The sequence below is a fragment of the Triticum urartu genome, chromosome 2A (assembly GCF_056163025.1).
Source record: "Triticum urartu cultivar PI428250 chromosome 2A, HENAU_Tu73, whole genome shotgun sequence".
Taxonomy (NCBI): Eukaryota; Viridiplantae; Streptophyta; class Magnoliopsida; order Poales; family Poaceae; genus Triticum; species Triticum urartu.
In genome coordinates, this window is record NC_141874.1 from 228,760,915 (window position 1) to 228,783,047 (window position 22,133).

The window sequence follows — 22,133 nt, forward strand, 5'->3', positions numbered from 1 at the left end:
GACAAGTTGTATCCGGCTAGCTATGTTATATCACATGGATATTGTAAGAAACATCTTCCAGAGAGAATAGTTCCGTTAAGGGTTCCTTTCCCTGGGTGTGTATGCATTTAATGTACATGTCGGGATTGTGGTGCGAGCACCACAGTTCGTATAACTTCTGGGGGTGCACAATGGAGTGAATTTAGAAAACATCTTTAATTCACCGACCGGATATTCCCTTAAGAATGCTAGCTTTCGGCTTCACCCAGTCTGAGGTACACATCCGGATGACCCGGCAGTAACAATCGCAGAGGTGCTCCCTTTATGCCCTGGCTGAACTAACGGGAACGTAGGGCATAAGCACAGGAGCCAGGCAACCCATCTTGGCCAAAACATAAGTCATATCAATGCATATAGTGGCGAAGAAAAGGTACACATGGAAAAACTCATATGTGAGGAGCTTGATGCTCAAGGAATGGCAAGAACTTCTGTCCGAGAAGCCCCCAGGTACAAGTGGCGTACATGTTTAAAGATGTATCTGCCAATGATGTGCGGTCTAGCCGTACTTAAAGCTTTTAAAGCGAGAAAAAGAAAGTAATCAGAAAAGAGAGAAAAAATAATGGAAACTTTAGGGGAGAAGGAGATGAACAATGAGTTTTAGTGCTAGGCGTAGAATCTCCGGAGTCTGGCTGTGTTCCAGGGGTTCGGCTCGAGGCGATTGTATGATGCATCACGAAGACGATACGCTCATTTGGTGAGAACTTCATCAATTATGAAGGGACCCTCCCATTTGGACTTGAGTTTGTCATTTTTCTTCTCCGAGAGGCGTAGAACGAGTTCGCCGACATTGTAAGTCTTGGCCCGTACTTCTCTGCTTTGATACCTTCGAGCCTGTTGTTGGTAAACTGCTGAACGAGCTTTTGCAACATCGTGTTCCTCCTCCAAGGCATCTAGGCTGTCCTGCCAATCGAGCTCGGCTTCTCTCTCTTCGTACATACGCACTCTAGGTGAGTCATGAATAATATCGCTGGGCAATACGGCCTCTACACCATACACCATGAAGAAAGGTGTGTATCTCGTAGTACGGTTGGGCATGGTCCGTAGCCCCCATAGTACGGAGTCGAGCTCCTCAACCCAGTGTTTGTCTGATTCTTTCAAAGACTGCACTAGTCTGGGCTTGATGCCGCTCATAATAAGACCGTTGGCGCATTCTACTTGACCGTTGGTTTGTGGGTGGTAGACGGAGGCGTAATCAAGTTTGATACCCAGAGTAGTACACCAGGCTTTTACCTCATTGGCTATGAAATTGGAGCCGTTGTTAGTGATGATGTTGTGTGGGACACCATAACGGTGCACAACATCGGATATGAAGTCTATCACCGGGTCGGACTCAGCCGTTTTGACTGGTTTAGCCTCTATCCACTTAGTGAATTTGTCCACCATAACTAGCAGATATTTTTTCTTATGGCTTCCCCCTTTAAGGGGTCCAACCATGTTGAGTCCCTAGACCGCGAAAGGCCAAGTGATGGGGATTGTTTGTAGGGCAGTGGGGGGATATGGCTTTGATTGGCAAAGAGTTGGCATCCGACGCAATGTTGGACAAGGTCTTGTGCATCCGCTCGGGCCGTCGGCCAATAAAACCTTGTACGGAAGGCCTTGCTAACAAGGGCCCAAGCTGCAACGTGGTGACCGCCGAGTCTGGCATGAATTTCAGCCAACAGCTGCCGCCCCTCTTCCTCGGATATACATCGTTGAAGGACTCTAGTGGTGCTTTTCTTGTAGAGTTCTCCATCATGAACCTTGTAGGACTTTGAATGCCGGACAATGCAGCGGGCCTCATTCTGGTCCTCAGGAAGCTCCTTCCTATTAAGGTAGGCCAGGAAGGGTTCGGTCCATGGGGCAATGACTGCCATGATGAGTTGCGCCGCTCGTGTTATGTCGATGTTTCCGGGATATGGGGTTATGTTTGGGTTCGGACTAGTGTTGCCATTTTCCCCCTACCACACCACGGATGACTTGAAGAGCCTTTCCAGGAAGGTATTAGGTGGGATGGGGTCGCGCTTAGCGCCAATACGAGCAAGAACATCGGCCGCTTGATTACTTTCTTGAGCCACATGATGGAACTCGAGCCCCTCGAACCGGGCCGACATTTTTATGACTGTGTTGCGATACGCTGCCATCTTCAGATCTTTAGCATCAAAATCTCCATTTATTTGCGATATTGCAAGGCTTGAGTCCCTGCGCACTTCTAGGCGTTGTATGCCCATGGAGACAACCATCCGGAGACCATGCAATAAGGCCTCATATTCGGCTGCGTTATTGGAGTCTGTGTATAGTATTTGTAGAACATACTGGATGATGTCTCCAGTGGGGGACATTAAAACGACACCCGCTCCTAACCCTGCCAGCATTTTGGAGCCGTCGAAGTGCATGACCCAATTGGAGTATGTGCCGTACTCTCTAGGGAGCTCGGCCTCTGTCCATTCGGCGATGAAGTCGGCCAAAACTTGGGATTTGATAGCTCGACGTGGTTTGTATGTGATGTCGAATGGAAAGAGTTCAATGGCCCATTTGGCAATCCGGCCCGTAGCATCGTGGTTGTTTATAATGTCATTGAGTGGTACTTCGGAAGCACCCGTGATCGAACACTCCTGGAAGTTGTGATGGAGCTTTCGGGATGCCATGAAGACCGCGTATGCTATTTTTTGATAATGAGGGTACCGAGATTTTCATGTGTAAGGACAGTAGACACGTAGTATACTCGCTTCTGAAGCGGGAATTTATGTCCGTCCTGTTCTCGTTCAACGACGAGTACGACGCTCACCACCTCATGTGTTGCCGATATGTATAATAACATTGGTTCACCGGCATTTGGTGCGGCCAGGATTGGATTCACTAGAAGGGTTTTTATTTCTTCCAGTCCGACTATTGCCGCATCCGTCCACTCGAAGTGGTCTGTTCGCTGTCGAAGGCAATAGAGTGGCAGTGCCTTTTCTCCTAATCTGGAGATAAAGCGGCTTAGAGCTGCCATGCAACCTGCAAGTTTTTGAACTTTTTTAAGGTCTGTTGGCTTAGCCAATTGTGACAAAGCTCGGATTTTGGATGGGTTTGCTTTGATTTCTCTATTGGAGACGATGAAGCCTAGTAGTTTTCCAGCGGGGACGCTGAAGACACACTTTTCCGGGTTGAGCTTGATGTCATACGCCCTGAGGTTGTCGAAGGTAAGACATAAGTCGTCTACTAGTGTTACCACGTGCCTGGTTTTCATGACGACGTCATCAAAATAAGCTTCTACTGTTTTGCCAATCTGTTTCTCCAGGCATGTTTGAATCATGCGTTGATATGTGGCGCCAGCGTTCTTGAGCCCAAAGGGCATGGTATTGAAGTAGAATGGCCCGTATGGGGTGATGAATGCTGTTGCAGCTTGATCGGATTCTTTCATTTTGATTTGATGGTATCCGGAGTATGCATCAAGGAAACACAGTGAGTCGTGTCCTGCAGTGGCGTCAATGATTTGATCAATGCGGGGGAGGGGGAAGGGATCCTTAGGGCAGGCTTTGTTGAGGTCTTTGAAATCGACGCACAGGCGCCAGGATTTGTCCTTCTTTGGTACCATCACCAGGTTTGCCAGCTAATCCGGATGTTTCATTTCTCTAATGAATCCGGCCTCGATGAGTTTGGTCAGCTCCTCCCCCATGGCTTGTCGCTTGGGTTCGGAAAAGCACCGCAGTGTCTGCTTAACCATTTTAAACCCCTTTAATATATTGAGGCTATGTTCGGCCAGCTTGCGTGGGATCCCTGGCATGTCCGAAGGGTGCCAGGCAAATATGTCCCAGTTTTCGCGCAGGAATTCTCGTACTGCGGCATCAACTGTTGGGTTCAGTTGAGCTCCGATGGATGCTGTCTTCTTGGGGTCCATTGGGTGGACCTGGAATTTGACTATTTCCTCTACCGGTTTGAAAGAGGTGGATTTGGGGCGTTTGTCGAGGATCACGTCGTCCCTGTCAACTGTTGAGCGTAGTGTGGTTAATTCTTCGGCCGTGAGGGCTTCGGATAGCGCCTCCAGGGCTAAGGATGTGGTTTTCTTTTCAGCGCGGAGTGCTATGTCTGATTCACTGATGAGAGTGATTATACCGTTTGGTCCGGGCATTTTGAGCTTCATTTATCCGTAGTGAGGTATAGCTTGGAAGCGTGTAAAAGCGTCCTGCCCCAACAGGGCATGATATCCGCTGCTGAAAGGGGCCACCTGGAAGGTTATTTCTTCGGACTGATAGTTCTCCAGTGATCCGAATACCACGTCAAGTGTGATTTTGCCCGCGCATCGTGCCTCCCGACTAGGAATAATTCCCCAGAAGGTTGTGTTACTTTGATGAGACTCCTGTCTATTTCCATTTTATGGAGTGTGTCCTCATAAATGAGATTTAATCCGCTGCCGCCGTCCATGAGGACCTTGGTGAGTCGGAACCCATCCATGATGGGGCCGAGGACTAACGCGGCTGGTGCCCATGCTGTTCTGTATTTTGGTCCGTCACCGGCGTTGAATGTTATAGCCGTGTCGTTCCATGGGTTTATTACAGCAATTTGGCAGACTTCGGTGAGCTCGCGAAGTGCCCTTTTGCGCTTCTTATTTGAAGCGAATGTCTCGAAGACTGTCAATACTCTTGGGTCGTCTTCTTCTGGGGGGTGTTGCTCTGGGGCGTCCTTGATAAGGATGTCCTCGCCGCTCTTGGCTACCTGTCGTAGTATCCAACATGCTCTAAGGCTGTGGGTTGCCACTGTATCTGTTGTGTGTATTTTGCATGGGCCATCGAGCCACCCTTCCAGAATAGTGCCTTGCTGTGTAGTGGCTTTGTGTTTTTTGACTGTTGGATTGGGTGTGCCACGAGGGTATGCCCTTTTCGCCTGTAGGGGAAGTTGGGTTGGAACTGGTGGTTCCCAGCGAGCTGCCAAAGTTTCCCAGGCGCTTTCCATCGCATAGTATTTTTGTACGATGGTTGCTAAGTCAGCAAATTTTAGTATGCGGCGGCGATTGATGACGTTGAGGATTCCTTCGTCCGCACAGTTTTTGCAGAACGCTGATATTGCGTCCTTGTCACGGCAATCCTTTACCTTGTCCTTGACAAGGAGGAATCTAGCCCAAAAGTGGTGGACCTTCTCCTGAGATTGTTGTTTTATGCTCATGAGAGCCTCTATATCCGAGTGGGTTGGTGGAATTAAATCTGAACCCCGAACTAACCGGTTGTCCGGAGTCCGACGACCTTCCAGACTAGACAGTCCGGGTTCTGGAATATTTTCTGATTGTTTGAAACCGCTGTCCGATGCTATGTTCGGAGGGCTGGTTGCGTCCTTTCGTGGGTGAGTCTCCGGCTCTTCATGAACGGCGACCCGAACATAGTCTGTCTTCAGTATAGAAGAAGACTCGCCATCCTACTCCAGGACTGCCGCGATCTGGTGGGTGACCGGTGGGATTTTGGTTTCTCCCTGATCGGTTTTAGGCCCGATCTAATCGTAATCTGTGGCAATTCCGAAAGCAGCGATGCAATCTAGGAGCTCGTTTAAGGACGAAAACTCAACTTGATCCATCTGCTTGGAGTGCTCGGAGTTGATGCGAAGGGGATTGTCGATGGCCCGAGAGGTCATTGTCGGCCCTGCGGCCGAACGGGCGATCATAGTAAAGTCGCCCATCCGGAGAGTTTTGGCCCGAGGCCAAAACTACCCCTGCGGTAATATTGTCTTTAATGACTAGGCGAGCCATTGAGCCTTTCATCGACAACACAGTGGAACTCAATGAAAGCACCAATGCTGGTGTCAAAACGGGCGGATCTCGGGTAGGGGGTCCCGAACTGTGCGTCTTGGATCGATGGTAATAGGAGACGGGGGACACAATGTTTACCCAGGTTCGGGCCCTCTCTATGGAGGTAAAACCCTACGTCCTGCTTGATTGATATTGATGAATATGAGTGTTACAAGAGTGGATCTACCACGAGATCATAATGGCTAAACCCTAGAAGTCTAGCCTATGTGGGTATGGTAATGAGTATATGTGTTGTCCTTTCCGGACTACCCCCTTCGGTTTATATAGACACCGAGGGGATCTAGGGTTTACATGGAGTCGGTTACATGAGAAGGGTCTTCGGTCGCCAATCTTGCCTTCCATGCCAAGTAGAGTCCAATCCGGACACCCCTTAGTCCAGGACTCCCTCAGGGGCCACTCGTGATTCTAGCTCTGGAGGTCCCTGCGAGTAAGTCGAAGAAAGAAAACATAGCTATGCTTGTTGTCCTGCCGGTGATCTTTCCGCAAGAAGACGAAGGCACTGAGGACTTGGTGAGGTGACGTGCACGGGGCTGGCCGCAAGCTAGAGCTCGGTCTCTCAGATTTATCAGCGCTGTAGGGACGGACCCGAGCACAGGCGTCGTGCCAGTAGCCCCCGTTGCGGGATGACAAAGAGGCAGGTTAGCAACGTGGAGAGGCCGCGAAGGGCGACTCCATAGGCAACGAGACGGCAGGGGTAACGTCGAATAACCATGATAACACATGCATGCATACTAGGCCGGAGTGCATGATTCAAAATGGTGCAGCTTCGGGACTGGACCTGGTAGCTTGAGGATAATGCATCCTGAGGGGCGCCCTTAATTGAACAAACCAAAAAGTCACCTGGCACCATCGTTGAAGAATTATTGGGGTTGCTGAAGACGCGTGATGCAGAAGTCGCTCGTCACGAGTCGTCCGGCTCCTGGGTCTCGTGAGGGGTCAGCACCTCCGTCATCAGAATCGCCCCGGCACCTGGCCTCGTGAGCCTCCAGGATGCCCCACATACAGCGTTGGTGCGCGGCAGCTGCGTTCGACGGGCCGAAGGGCATGCGAACATAGCTGTGAGGGCGGCCTCCGCATCGGTTGACGTGGGACGGCCGGAAGAGCTCCTAAGAAGCGGCTTTGTTGAGCCCCGGGATGTTGATGTAGACGCGCAGCTCGCCACCCATATCAGGGCCGGCAGCTGCACCGGGTGATGTAGGGCGGCACTGGCCACGCATGGCTCGCGCCTCCTGAAGCTCTCCAATCGCCTTGGTGATGAACTCATGAGCGCCTCGCGCCCTACTCGTGGAAGCACGCGCTGAAGCACGCCTCCAGAGGAGAGCCCCCGAGCCCAACCTGAGAGGGGTGCCGGGCACTCCTTCCTATGCAAGAGAGGAAGGCGCCCCAGCAGTGGGCGCAGGTCCTGAGGCGCGGTCATTAGAAACCCTACCCTCCTAAGGGCCTCTGAGGAGTAGCTTCTTCTTCTTCTTGGGGATGGTCTTAGGAGGGTGGGCGGCACCCTCTTCATCTAAGTTATCGACCGCTGCAGCCTGGTTGGCGCGCTCGAGGGAGCACACCGCATCCTTCTCATCGCAGGCGATCGAGATGATGCCGCAGCTCCCTGGCATCTTGTGGACGTTGTAGCCATGGTGAGTCACCGCAATGAACTTGGTGAGGTTAGGGTAACCTAGGATAGCGTCGTACAGGAGATGAATGTGAGCGACGTCAAAGTTGATGAGTTCGGTGCGGTAGTTGTCGCGCTTGCCGAAGGTGACAGGGAGGCGAATCTGCCCTAGGGGAACGGTGGAGCCACCGGTCACTGATACGTCCATTTTGCATCATGTTTTCTTACTGTTATTTATGATGTTTTTATCCATAAAAAAGCTTTTTGGAGTAATTATAATGCCTTTTCTCTCATAATATGCAAGGTATACACCAAGAGGGAGAATTCCGGCAGCTGGAAATCTGGACCTGAAAAAGCTACGTCAGGCTACCCATTCTGCACAACTCCAAATGACCTGAAACTTCACGAGGATTTTTTATGGAATATATGAGGAATATTGGAGCCAATAAGTACCAGAGGAGGGCCACTAGGTGGGCACAACCCACCTGGGCGCGCCAGGAAGCCCAGGCGCGCCCTGGTGGGTTGTGCTCACCTCGGCCCACCTCCGGTGCCCATCTTCTGGTATATAAGTCATTTTGACCTAGAAAAAATAAGGAGAGTACTTTCGGGATGGAGCGCCACCGCCTCGAGGCGGAACTTGGGCAGGAGCACTTTTGCCCTCCGGCGGATCGATTCCGTCGGGGGAACTTCCCTCCCGGAGGGGGAAATCATCGTCATCATCATCACCAACAACTCTCTGATACGTCTCTGTCGTATCTATAATTTTTGATCGTTCCATGCCAATATTATACAACTTTCATATACTTTTGGCAACTTTTTATACTATTTTTGGGACTAACATATTGATCCAGTGCCCAGTGCCAGTTCCTGTTTGTTGCATGTTTTTTGTTTCGCAGAAAATCCATATCAAACGAAGTCCAAACGGGATAAAAACTGATGGATTTTTTTTGAAATATATGCGAATTTTGGGAAGTGGAATCAACGCGAGACGATGCCCAAGGGGCCCACGAGGGTGAGGGGCGCGCCCTGGGACCTCGTGGACACCCCGTAAGGCGGTTTGTGCCCTTCTTTCACTGCAAGAAAGCCAATATCCGGATAGAAATCATGTTAAAATTTCAGCCCAATCGGAGTTACGGATCTCCGGGAATATAAGAAATGGTGAAAGGGCAGAATCAGGAACGCAGAAACAGAGAGAGACATCCAATCTCGAAGGGGATCTCGCCCCTCCGCCGCCATGGAGCCCATGGACCAGAGGGAAAACCCTTCTCCCGTCTAGGGAGAAGGTCAAGGAAGAAGAAGAAGAAGGGGGGCCCTCTCCCCCTCTCTCCCGGTGGCGCCAGAACACCGCCGGGGCTATCATTGCGACAACGATCTACGCCAACACCTCCGTCAGCTTCACCAACATCTTCATCACCTTCCCCCATCTATCTACAGCGGTCCACTCTCCCGCAACCCAATATACTCTCTACTTGAACATGGTTCTTTATGCTTCATATTATTATCCAATGATGTGTTGCCATCCTATGATGTCTGAGTAGATTTTCGTTGTCCTATCGATAATTGGTGAATTGCTATGATTGGTTTAATTTGCTTGTGGTTATGTTGCTGTCCTTTGGTGCCCATCATATGAGCGCGCACGTGGATCACACCATAGGGTTAGTTGTATGTTGATAGGACTATGTATTGGAGGGCAAGAGTGACAGAAGCTTCAACCTAGCATAGAAATTGATGCATACGGGATTGAAGGAGGACCAATATATCTTATTGCTATGGTTGGGTTTTACCTTAATGAACGTTAGTAGTTGCGGATGCTTGCTAATAGTTCCAATCATAAGTGCATAGAATTCCAAGTTAGGGATGACATGCAAGCAGTGGCCTCTCCCACACAAAACTTGCTATCCGTCTAGTAAAGTAGTCAATTGCTTAGGGACAATTTCGCAACTCTTACCACCACTTTTCCACAATCGCTATACTAGATTTATTGCTTCTTTACCTAAAACAGCCCCTAGTTTTTATTTACGTGCTCTTGATATTCTTGCAAACCTATCGTGTTACACCTACAAAGTACTTCTAGTTTTATACTTGTTCTAGGTAAAGTGAACGTCAAGCGTGCGTAGAGTTGTATCAGTGGTTGATAAAACTTGAGGGAATATTTGTTCTACCTTTAGCTCCTCGTTGGGTTCGACACTCTTACTTATCGAAAGAGTCTACAATTGATCCCCTATACTTGTGGGTTATCAAGACCTTTTTATGGCGCCGTTGCCGAGGAGTTACAGCGTGGGGTGAATATTCTCGTGTGTGCTTGTTTGCTTTATCACTAAGTAGTTTTTATTTTGTGCTCTTGTTTTCTATCTTCAGTCATGGGTAGGAAACGCAAAATACCAAAAAAATTAGTGGTACCTACTACACCAATGGTTGAAGAACCACTCAGAATCTATCACTCCTGAAGCTTTTTACTTGGATCATCTTCGATCCCTATGTGCTCGTGCTGAAACCCCAACTAGCTTAGTTGAGGGCAAATCTTTAGATGAGCATGCTTGCTATGTGCGACACGGGTTATGTCAAAAAGGGAAACTTTTACTGGATCAAATTCATCATTTGCAATGCTATGCTTGGAATTTATGTGAAAAATATGATTTTACTTGTTGTTCTGAAGACCCTAAGAAACACCTTCCCTACCAATGTGAGTTTAGTGATAATGGAATCGTATCTTCGTATGCTAAGGGTGTTTATAATTATTATGATGTTCAACAAATTGAAGAATTTGTTGCTTTTAAGGGTGCTTATGAAATTGCTTCTTTGATTGGAAAGTATGACGCTACTCTTTACAAATCTGAAAATTTTGCCATACTTAAATATTGTTATGATAATTATGCTTCTAATGACTATGTTAAACCATATATTGAGGACTCCTCTACTGTCCAAGAGGAGACTAATATTTTGCAGGAGTCTATGGAAGAAGGAATTGATGAAACCGTGGGCTCATCAGATGAAAAAGATGATGAAGAGAGCGAAGAACAAAAGGAGGAAGAGCGGATTAGCTACCCGTGCCCACCTTATAATGAGAGTGACTCTTCAACTCATACATTGTTTAATTTCCCTTCATGCTTACCGAAGGATGATTGCTATGATGATTGTTATGATCCCGTTGATTCTTTTGAAATATCCCCTTTTGATGATGCTTGCTATCCTTGTGGCCAAGATGCCAATATAAATTATGCTTATGGAGATGACCTTGCTATAGTTCCTTATGTTAAACATGAAATTTTTTCTATTGCACCCACGCATGATAGTCCTATTATCTTTTTGAATTCTCCCGACTACACTATATCGGAGAAGTTTGCCCTTATTAAGGATTATATTGATGGGTTGCGTTTTACTACTACACATGATGATTTTGATAGATATAATATGCATGTGCTTGCTGCTCCTACTTGCAATTATTATGAGAGAGGAACTATATCTCCACCTCTCTATGTTTCCAACACGATAAAATTGCAAGAAACTGCTTATGCTATGTATTGGCCTTTACTTGATGTTCATGAATTGTTCTTGTATGACAGGCCGATGCATAGGAAGAGAGTTATACTTCGTCATTGCTTGACATGTGTTGCTTTGTGGTCACTACTAAATCACAAATCTTTGTTAATTTAAATTGGCTTTGATATACCTTGGGATCTGGATGGATCCATTACTTGAGCACTATATGCCTAGCTTAATGGCTTTAAAGAAAGTGCTGCCAGGGAGACAACCCAGAAGTTTTAGAGAGTCATTTATTTATGATTGTGTGCTTTTTTAAAGTTTAAAAATAAAAATAATGTGCCAAGATTTGCCTTTAGGATGTTTACATTGCTTGTTGGTTTGTGTGGTGCAAAACTGAAACTTTGGCTCTAGTGCACGATTTTACATTTTTTACTGGAACGTCAAATGGTTCTGAAACTTTTTGCACTGTCTTTATATACAAATTGTTTATTTTTCATAATTGTTTCAGAATTGTTTTAGTACCAGAAGTATGGTGAATGTTCATATTACTACAGACTGTCCTGTTTAACACAGATTCTGTTTCTGATGCATAGTTTGCTTGTTTTGATGAAACTATCATTTTTTATCAGTGGATTAAGCCATGGAAAAGTTATATTACAGTAGCTAAAATGCAAAAACAAAATATGAATTGGTTTGCAATAGTACTTAGATTAGTGATTTGCTTTATTATACTAACAGATCTTACCGAACTTTCTATTGAGTTTTGTGTGGATGAAGTGTTCGAAGATCGAGGAGGTCTCGCTGTGAGGATAAGGAGGAGAGGCAAGAGCTCAAGCTTGGGGATGCCCAAGGCACCCCAATTAAATATTCAAGGAGACTCAAGATTCTAAGCTTGGGGATGTCCCGGAAGGCATCCCATCTTTCTTCAACAAGTATCGATATGTTTTCGGTTTCATTTCGTTCATGTGTTATTAGCAAATCTTGGAGCGTCTTTTGCATTTAGCTCTAATTTTTATTTGATGCACCATGCTGGTATGAGATAGTCCATGGTTGATTTATAGAATGCTCTTTGCACTTCACTTATATCTTTTGAGTATGGCTTTATAGAATGCTTCATGTGATTCACTTATATCATTTGAAGTTTGGATTGCCTGTTTCCCTACACATAGATAACCTCCATTTGTAGAATGCTCTTTTGCTTCACTTGTATTTGTTATAGCGTGGGCATATATTTTTAGAAAGAATTAAACTCTCTTGATTCACTTATATCTATTTAGAGAGATGACAGGAATTGGTCATTCACATGGTTAGTCATAAAATCCTACATCAAACTTGTAGATCACTGAATATGATATGTTTGATTCCTTGCAATAGTTTTGCGATATAAAGGTGGTGATATTAGAGTCATGCTAGTTGAGTAATTGTGAAATTGAGAAATACTTGTGTTGAGGTTTGCAAGTCCTGTAGCATGCACGTATGGTAACCGTTTTGTGACAAATTTGAAGCATGAGGTGTTTCTTTGATTGCCTTCCTTATGAGTGGCGGTTGGGGACGAGCGATGGTCTTTTCCTACCGATCTATCCCCCTAGGAGCATGCGTGTAGTGCTTGGTTTTTATGACTTGTAGATTTTTGCAATAATTATGTGAGTTCTTTATGACTAATGTTGAGTCCATGGATTATACGCACTCTCACCCTTCCATCATTGCTAGCCTCTTCAGTACCGTGCATTGCCCTTTCTCACCTCGAGAGTTGGTGCAAAATTCGCCGGTGCATCCAAACCCCGTGATACGATATGCTCTATCACACATAAGCCTCCTTATATCTTCCTCAAAACAGTCACCATATCTACCTATCATGGCATTTCCATAGCCATTCCGAGATATATTGCCATGTAAATTCCATCATCATCATATACATGACTTGAGCATTTATTTTCATATTGCTTTGCATGATCGTAAGATAGCCAGCATGATGTTTCCATGGCTTGTCCATTTTTTGATGTCATTGCTACGCTAGATCATTGCACATCCCGGTACACATTCGGAGGCATTCCTATAGTCATATTTTTGTTCTAGTATCGAGTTGTAATATTGAGTTGTAAGTAAATAAAAGTGTGATGATCATCATTATTAGAGCATTGCCCCGGTGAGGAAAGGATGATGGAGAGTATGATTCCCCCACAAGTCGGGATGAGACCCCGGACGAAAAAAAGAGGCCAAAAAAGAGAAGAAAAAAAACAAAAAGAACAAAAAATGAGAGAAACAGAGAGAGAGTGCAATGTTACTATCCTTTTACCACACTTGTGCTTCAGAGTAGCACCATGTTCTTCATATAGAGAGTCTCTTGAGTTATCACTTTCATATACTAGTGGGAATTTCATTATAGAACTTGGCTTGTATATTCCAACGATGGGCTTCCTCAAGTGCCCTAGGTCTTCATGAGCAAGCAAGTTGGATGCACACCCACTTAGTTTCAGTTTGAGATTTCATACACTTATAGCTCTAGTGCATCCGTTGCATGGCAATCCCTACTCCTCGCATTGACATCAATTGATGGGCATCTCCATAGCCCGTTGATTAGCCGCATCGATGTGAGACTTTCTCCCTTTTTCTCTTCTCCACACAACCTCCATCATCATATTCTATTCCACCTACAGTGCTATGTCCATGGCTCGCGCTCATATATTGCGTGAAGGTTGAATTTTTTTGAAAATACTAAAGTATGAAACAATTGCTTGGCTTGTCATCGGGGTTGTGCATGATGGGAGCATTTTGTGTGACGAAGATGAAGCATAGACAAACTATATTATTTTGTAGGGATGAGCTTTCTTTGGCTATGTTATTTTGAGAGGACATAATTGCTTGGTTGGTATGCTTGAAGTATTATTGTCTTAATGTCAAATGATAGACTATTGCTTTGAATCACTTGTGTCTTAATACTTATGCCATGATTAGATTACATGATCAAGATTATGCTAGGTAGAATTCCACATCAAAAATTATCTTTTTTATCATTTACCTACTCGAGGATGAGCAGGAATTAAGCTTGGGGATGCTGATACGTCTCCGTCGTATCTATAATTTTTGATTGTTCCATGCTAATATTATACAACTTTCATATACTTTTGGCAACTTTTTATACTATTTTTGGGACTAACATATTGATCCAGTGCCCAGTGCCAATTCCTGTTTGTTGCATGTTTTTTGTTTCGCAGAAAATCTGTATCAAACGGAGTCCAAACGGGATAAAAGCTGACGGATTTTTTGGAATATATGTGAATTTTGGGAAGTGGAATCAATGAGAGATGATGCCCGAGGGGCCCACGAGGGTGAGGAGCGCTCCCTACGGGGTCAGGCGCACCCTGGGCCCTCATGGCCACCCCGTAAGGTGGTTGGTGCCCTTCTTTCGCCGCAAGAAAGCCAATATCCGGATAGAAATCGTGTGAAAATTTCAGCCCAATCGGAGTTACGGATCTTCGGGAATATAAGAAACGGTGAAAGGGCAGAATCAGGAATGCAGAAAAAGAGAGAGACATATCCAATCTTGGAGGGGCTCTTGCCCCTTCGCTACCATGGAGGCCATGGACCAGAAGGTCAAGGAATAAGAATAAGAAGGGGGCCCTCTCCCCCTCTCTCCCGATGGCGCCGGAACACCGCCGGGGCCATCATTGCGACAACGATCTACGCCAACACCTCCGTCAACTTCACCAACATCTTCATCACCTTCCCCCATCTATCTACAGCAGTCCACTCTCCCGCAAACCGATATACCCTCTACTTGAACATGGTTCTTTATGCTTCATATTATTATCCAATGATGTGTTGCCATCCTATGATGTCTGAGTAGATTTTCGTTGTCCTATCGATAATTGGTGAATTGCTACGATTGGTTTAATTTGCTTGTGGTTATGTTGTTGTCCTTTGGTGCCCATCATATGAGCGCGCGCGTGGATCACACCATAGGGTTAGTTGTATGTTGATAGGACTATGTATTGGAGGGCAAGAGTGACAGAAGCTTCAACCTAGCATAGAAATTGATGCATACGGGATTGAAGGGGGACCAATATATCTTATTGCTATGGTTGCGTTTTACCTTAATGAACGTTAGTAGTTGCGGATGCTTGCTAATAGTTCCAATCATAAGTGCATAGAATTCCAAGTTAGGGATGACATGCAAGCAGTGGCCTCTCCCACACAAAACTTGCTATCGGTCTAGTAAAGTAGTCAATTGCTTAGGGACAATTTCGCAATTCTTACCACCACTTTTCCACAATCGCTATACTACATCTATTGCTTCTTTACCTAAAACAGCCCCTAGTTTTTATTTACGTGCTCTTTATATTCTTGCAAACCTATCCCGTTACACCTACAAAGTATTTCTAGTTTTATACTTGTTCTAGGTAAAGTGAACGTCAAGCGTGCGTAGAGTTGTATCGGTGGTCGATAAAACTTGAGGGAATATTTGTTCTACCTTTAGCTCCTCGTTGGGTTCGACGCTCTTACTTATCGAAAGAGGCTACAATTGATCCCCTATACTTGTGGGTTATCACTCTCCCATCTTGGGGATGGTAATCTCCATCAACATCTTCAACATCACCATCTCCTCTCAAACCCTAGTTCATCTCTTGTGTTCAATCTTGTTACCGGAACTATAGATTTATACTTGTGGGTGACTAGTAGTGTTGATTACATCTTGTAGTTGATTACTATATGGTTTATTTGGTGGAAGATTATATGTTCAGATCCAATATGAAATTTAATACCCCTCTGATCTTGAGCATGTTTATCATTTCTGAGTAGTTACTTTTGTTCTTGAGGTCACGGGAGAAATCATGTTGCAAGTAATCATGTGAACTTGATATGTGTTCGATATTTTGATAGTGTGTATGTTGTGATTCCCTTAGTGGTGTCATGTGAACGTCGACTACATGACACTTCACCATATTTAGGCCTAAGGGAATGCATTATGGAGTATCAATTAGGTGATGGGTTGCAAGAGTGATAGAAGCTTAAACCCAGTTTATGCACTATTCCATAAGGGACCGATTGGATTCAAAAGTTTAATGCCATGGTTATAATTTATTCTTTATACTTTTCTCGTAGTTGCGGATGCTTGCGGGAGGGTTAATCATAGGTAGGATGTTTGTTCAAGTAAGAGTAGCACCTAAGCACCGGTCCACCCACATATCAAATTATCAATGTAGCGAACACGAATTGAACCAACATGATGAAAGTGACTAGATGAAATTCCCGTGTACCCTCAAGAACGATTAGCTTATCATAAGAGACCGTCTTGGCCTATACTTTGCCTCAAAAGGGTTGGGCTACCTTGCTGCACTTTTTGTTACGACTACCATTACTTGCCTATTACAAATCATCTTGCTATCAAACTACTCCGCTACTTACAATTTCAGCACCTGCAGACATTACCTTGTTGAAAACCACTTGTCATTTCCTTCTGCTCCTCGTTGGGTTCGACACTCTTACTTATCAAAAATAGCTACAATTGATCCCATATACTTGTGGGTCATCAAGGCTATTTTATGGCGCCTTTGCCGGGGAGTGAAGCGCCTTTGGTAAGTGGGATTTGGTAAGGAAACATTTATATAGTGTGCTGAAATTTATTGTCACTTGTTACTATGGAAAACAATCCTTTGAGGGGTTTGTTTGGGGTATCTTCACCTCATCCGAAACCACAATTAGCTAACCCTCAACCTATTGCACCTACTAAAAATATTGAGTATGAAATTCCTTCAGGTACGATAGAACAACTGCTAGCTAATCCTTATGCAGGAGATGGAACCGAACATCCTGATATGCACTTGATATATGTGGAACAAATTTGTGGATTGTTCAAGCTTGCAGGTTTACCCAGAGATAAAGTTATGAAAAAGGTTTTCCCTTTATCTTTGAAGGGAAAATCATTGGCATGGTATATGCTATGTGATGATATTGGATCATGGAATTGGAATGTTTTGAAATTGCTGTTCCATCAAAAAAATTACCATATGCATCTAGTTCATCATGATCGGAATTATATATATAATTTTTGGCCTCGTGAAGGAGAAAGTATCGCTCTAGCTTGGGGGAGGCTTAAGTCAATGTTATATTCATGCCACAATCATGAGCTCTCAAGAGAAATTATTATATGGAATTTTTATGCTCGGTTTTCTCGTAATGATCAAAGCATGCTTGATACTTCTTGTGCTGGTTCTTTTATGAAGAATACTATTGAATTCCGGTGGGATCTTGTGGAAATAATTAAACGCAATTCTGAAGATTGGGAACTCGACGAAGGTAAAGAGTCAGGTATTAAACTTAAGTATGATTGTGTTAAATCTTTTATGGATACCGATGCTTTTCAAAAGTTTAGCACTAAATATGAACTTGACTATGAGATAGTAGCCTCGTTTTGTGAATCATTTGCTACTCATGTTGAACTCCCTAAAGAGAAGTGGTTTAAATATCACCCACCTATTAAATAAGAAAATAAAGAACCGGCACTAGTTAAAGAAGAAACTATAATTTACAATGTTGATCCAGTTGTTCCTTCTGCTTATATAGAGAAACCACCTTTCCCTGTTAGGATAAAGGAACATGCTAAAGTTTCAACTATGGTTAACAAAAGCTATATTAGAACACCTAAACCTGATGAACAAATCAAATTAGAACCTAGTATTGCTATGTTTAAAGATCTCTTGGAAGAAGATATGGATGGGCATGTTATTTACTTTTGTGAAGAAGCTGCTAGAATTGCCAAACCTGATAAAAAGCACAAACATAGACATGTTGTTGGCATGCATGTCATCTCAGTTAAAATAGGAGATCACTGTTATCATGGTTTATGTGACATAGGTGCTAGTGTGAGTGCTATTCCCTACACATTATATCAAGAAATTATGAATGACATAGCACCCGCGGAAATAGAAGACATAGATGTTACTATTAAACTTGCTAATAGAGACACTATATCACCGATTGGGATTGTTAGAGATGTTGAAGTCTTGTGTGGGAGAATAAAATACCCTACTGATTTTTTTGTTCTTGGTTCCCCACAAGATGACTTTGTCCCATTATATTTGGTATACCTTTCTTGAACACCGTTAATGCTAAGATAGATTGTGAGAAACAAACTATCGGTGTTAGTTTTGGTGATGAGTCTCATGAGTTTAATTTTTCCAAGTTTAGTAGAAAGCTTCATGAAAAAGAATTGCCTAGTAAGGATGAATTAATTGGTCTTGCTTCTATTGCTGTTCCACCTACTGATCCTTTAGAACAATATTGGCTAGACCATGAAAATTATTTACATATGCATGAAAGAAATGAAATAGATAAAAATTTCTTTGAACAACGTCCTCTGCCTAAACACAATTTGCCTACTAAAGCTCTAGGAGGTCCTCCTCCACCTAAAGGTGATCCTGTGTTTGGATTCAAACAATTGCTAGACACTTTGAAATATGCTTATCTTGATGAAAAGAAAATATATCCTCTTATTATTAGTGCTAACCTTTCAGAACATGAAGAAGAAAGATTATCGATAGTTCTGAGGAAGCACCAAGATGCTATTGGATATACTCTTGATGATTTAAAGGGCATTAGTCCCACTCTATGTTAGCACAAAATTAATATGGAACCTGATGCTAAACCCGTTGTTGACCACCAACGTCGGTTAAATCCAAAGATGAAAGAAGTGGTAAGAATGGAAATATTAAAACTTCTGGAAGCAGGTATAATCTATCCTATAGCTGATAGTAGATGGGTAAGTCCTGTTCATTGTGTTCCTAAGAAAGGAGGTATAACTATTGTTCCTAATGATAAGAATGAACTTATTCCACAAAGAATTGTTACAGGCTATAAAATGGCAATAGATTTTAGAAAATTAAACAAAGCAACTACAAAAGATCATTACCCTTTGCCTTTTATTGATCAAATGCTTGAAAGATTATCTAAGCACACACACTTTTGCTTCCTTGATGGATATTCTGGTTTTTCACAAATACCTGTTTCTCAACCTGATTAAGAAAAGACCACTTTTACTTGTCCTTTTGGAACCTATGCTTATAGACGTATGCCTTTTGGTTTATGTAATGCACCTGCTACCTTTCAAAGATGTATGACTGCTATATTCTCTGACTTTTGTGAAAAGATTGTTGAGGTTTTCATGGATGCCTTTTCTGTTTGTGGGAAGTCTTTTGATGATTGTTTAAGCAATCTTGACCGAGTTTTGCAGAGATGTGAACAAACAAATCTTGTCTCGAATTGGGAGAAGTGCCACTTTATGGTTAATGAAGGCATTGTCTTGGGTCATAAAATTTCTGAAAGAGGTATTGAAGTGGACCAAGCTAAGGTTGATGCAATTGAGAAAATGCCATGTCCTAAAGATATAAAAGGTATTCGTAGTTTCTTAGGTCATGCTGGTTTCTATAGGAGATTTATCAAAGACTTTTCTAAAATTTCTAGGCCTCTCACTAGTCTCTTGCAAAAGGATATTCCCTTTGTTTTTTATGATGATTGTTTAGAAGCCTTTGAAACACTCAAGAAAGCCTTAATTTGTACACCTATTTGTTCAACCACCTGATTGCAACCTGCCTTTTAAAATTATGTGTGATGCTAGTGATTATGCTGTTGGTGCTGTTCTAGGACAAAGAGTTGATAAGAAACTGAATGTTATTCATTATGCTAGTAAAACTCTAGACAGTGCTCAAAGAAATTATGCTACTACTGAAAAAGAATTCTTAGCAGTGGTGTTTGCTTGTGATAAGTTTAGACCTTATATTGTTGATTCCAAAGTTACTTCTCACACATACCATGCTACTGTTAAATATCTTATGGAAAAGAAAGATGCTAAACCTAGACTTATTTGATGGGTTCTCTTGTTACAAGAATTTGATTTACATATCATTGATAGAAAAGGAGCTGAGAACCTAGTAGCTGATAATCTATCTAGGCTTGAAAATATGCTTGATGACCCACTACCTATTGATGATAGTTTTCCTGATGAGCAGTTAGCTGCAATAAATGTTTCTCACAGTACTCCTTGGTATGCTGATTATGCTAATTACATTGTTGCTAAATATTTACCACCTAGCTTTACATACCAACAAAAGAAAAAAATATTCTATGATTTAAGACATTACTTTTGGGATGACCCACATCTTTATAAAGGAGTAGATGGTATTATTAGACGTTGTGTACCTGAGCATGAACAGGGAAAAATCCTACAGAAATGTCACTCCGAAGCTTATGGAGGGCATCATGCTGGAGATAGAACTGCTCACAGGGTACTGCAGTCTGGATTTTATTGGCCTACTCTCTTCAAGGATGCCCGTAAGTTCGTCTTATCTTGTGATGAATGTCAAAGGATAGGTAATATCGGTAAGCATCAAGAAATGCCTATGAATTACCCACTTGTTGTTGAACCATTTGATGTTTGGGAATTTGATTACATGGGACCTTTTCCTTCCTCTAATGGGTATACACATATTTTGGTTGCTGTTGATTATGTTACTAAATGGGTAGAAGCTATTCCAACCAGTAGTGTTGATCACAACACCTCTATTAAAATGCTTAAGGAAGTTATTTTCCCAAAGTTTGGAGTCCCTAGGTATTTAATGACTGATGGTGGCTCACACTTTATTCATGGTGCTTTCCGTAAAATGCTTGCCAAGTATGATGTTCACCATATAATTGCATCACCCTATCATCCTCAGTTTAGTGGTCAAGTTGAACTTAGCAATAGAGAAATAAAATTAATTTTGCAAAAGACTCTTAATAGAATCCAGGAAGAATTGGTCTAAGAAATTAGATGATGCACTTTGGGCTTATAGAACAGCATATAAAAATCCTATGGGTATGTCTCCTTATAAAATGGTTTATGGAAAAGCTTGTCATTTGCCTCTCGAGTTAGAACATAAAGCATTTTGGTCAGTCAAAGAACTCAACTATGATTTCAAACCTGCTGGTGAAAAGAGGTTATTTGATATTAGCTCATTAGATGAGTGGAGAACCCAAGCTTATGAAAATGCAAAATTATTCAAAGAAAACGTAAAAAGATGGCATGACAAAAGAATACAAAAGCGTGAGTTTAAAGTCGGAGAATATGCTCTTTTGTACAACTCTCATTTCAGATTCTTTGTAGGAAAACTCCTCTCAAAATGGGAAGGCCCCTATGTTATCGAGGAGGTTTACCGGTCTGGAGCCATCAAAATAAATAATTCCGAAGGTTGTAAATGGGCAACGAATAAAGCATTATATCTCAGGTACGCCTGTTAATGTTGAAAGTAATGTTATCCAAACTTTGACACCGGAAGAACACATAAAAGAGTCCTTCCAGAACACTCCAGAATCGTGAAAATAAGGAGGCACATGATACGGTAAGTAAACGGACTGCGAAAAATCCGCAAAAATATTTTTTATCAGTTTTTGAATATTTAATTTTTTTGGAAATAAAGAAACTTCCACGAAGCGTCCCTTGGTGGGCACAAGACACCAGGGTGCGCCAGGCAAGCCTGGCGTGCCCAGGTGGGGTGTGCCCACCTGGGAAACCTTCCGGACTCTGTTTTCTACCGTATGCTTGTCCTCCAAGATAAAAAAATCTATATATACTTCCCGAACCTATTGACCACCGTATCGCGGAGAAATCCTCTGCTCTCTTTTCTTGCTGTTTTCTGCGTAGACTTGATAATATGTCTTCCCAAGACTCTGAGGGTGAGAGCTATGTTGCTGATCTCATCGCAAACCCCAAGTCCTATGGGGATGAGGGGCACTATAGCTGGACCTCCGAAGAAGATGAAGATGAATCGGTTCATCCCTGGTTCAAAAATGAGAGCATGGAGGCATTATGCAAGAAGATAATAAAACTCGAGATAGATAACGACGAGTTGAGGATAGATAATTTTATTCTCCATCAGAAACTGGAGGAAGCAAAGGGAAAACCCTCCACCTTTTCAGCACCACCATTGCCATGGAAATCCGAGGACAAGATCTCTCCTTCATCACATCATCTTCTTCACCATCAAAAGAGAACTGAGTATTGGGTATGGGCACTCCCCTTGGCTTCCGCCAATCTCGGGGGAGGTGCCCTGGTATCATATCATCCCACTTTCTTATTACTTTTACTTATTTTAGTTCGATCTTTTGCTTTAGATGAATAAAAGTTAGTTCGATCCTTTCTTCCTTGAGAATTTCTTAGTGATCGATCCTTGTAATCGTGTGCAAGTTATATAATAAAAGTTTAGTTTGAGTTTTTGCTTT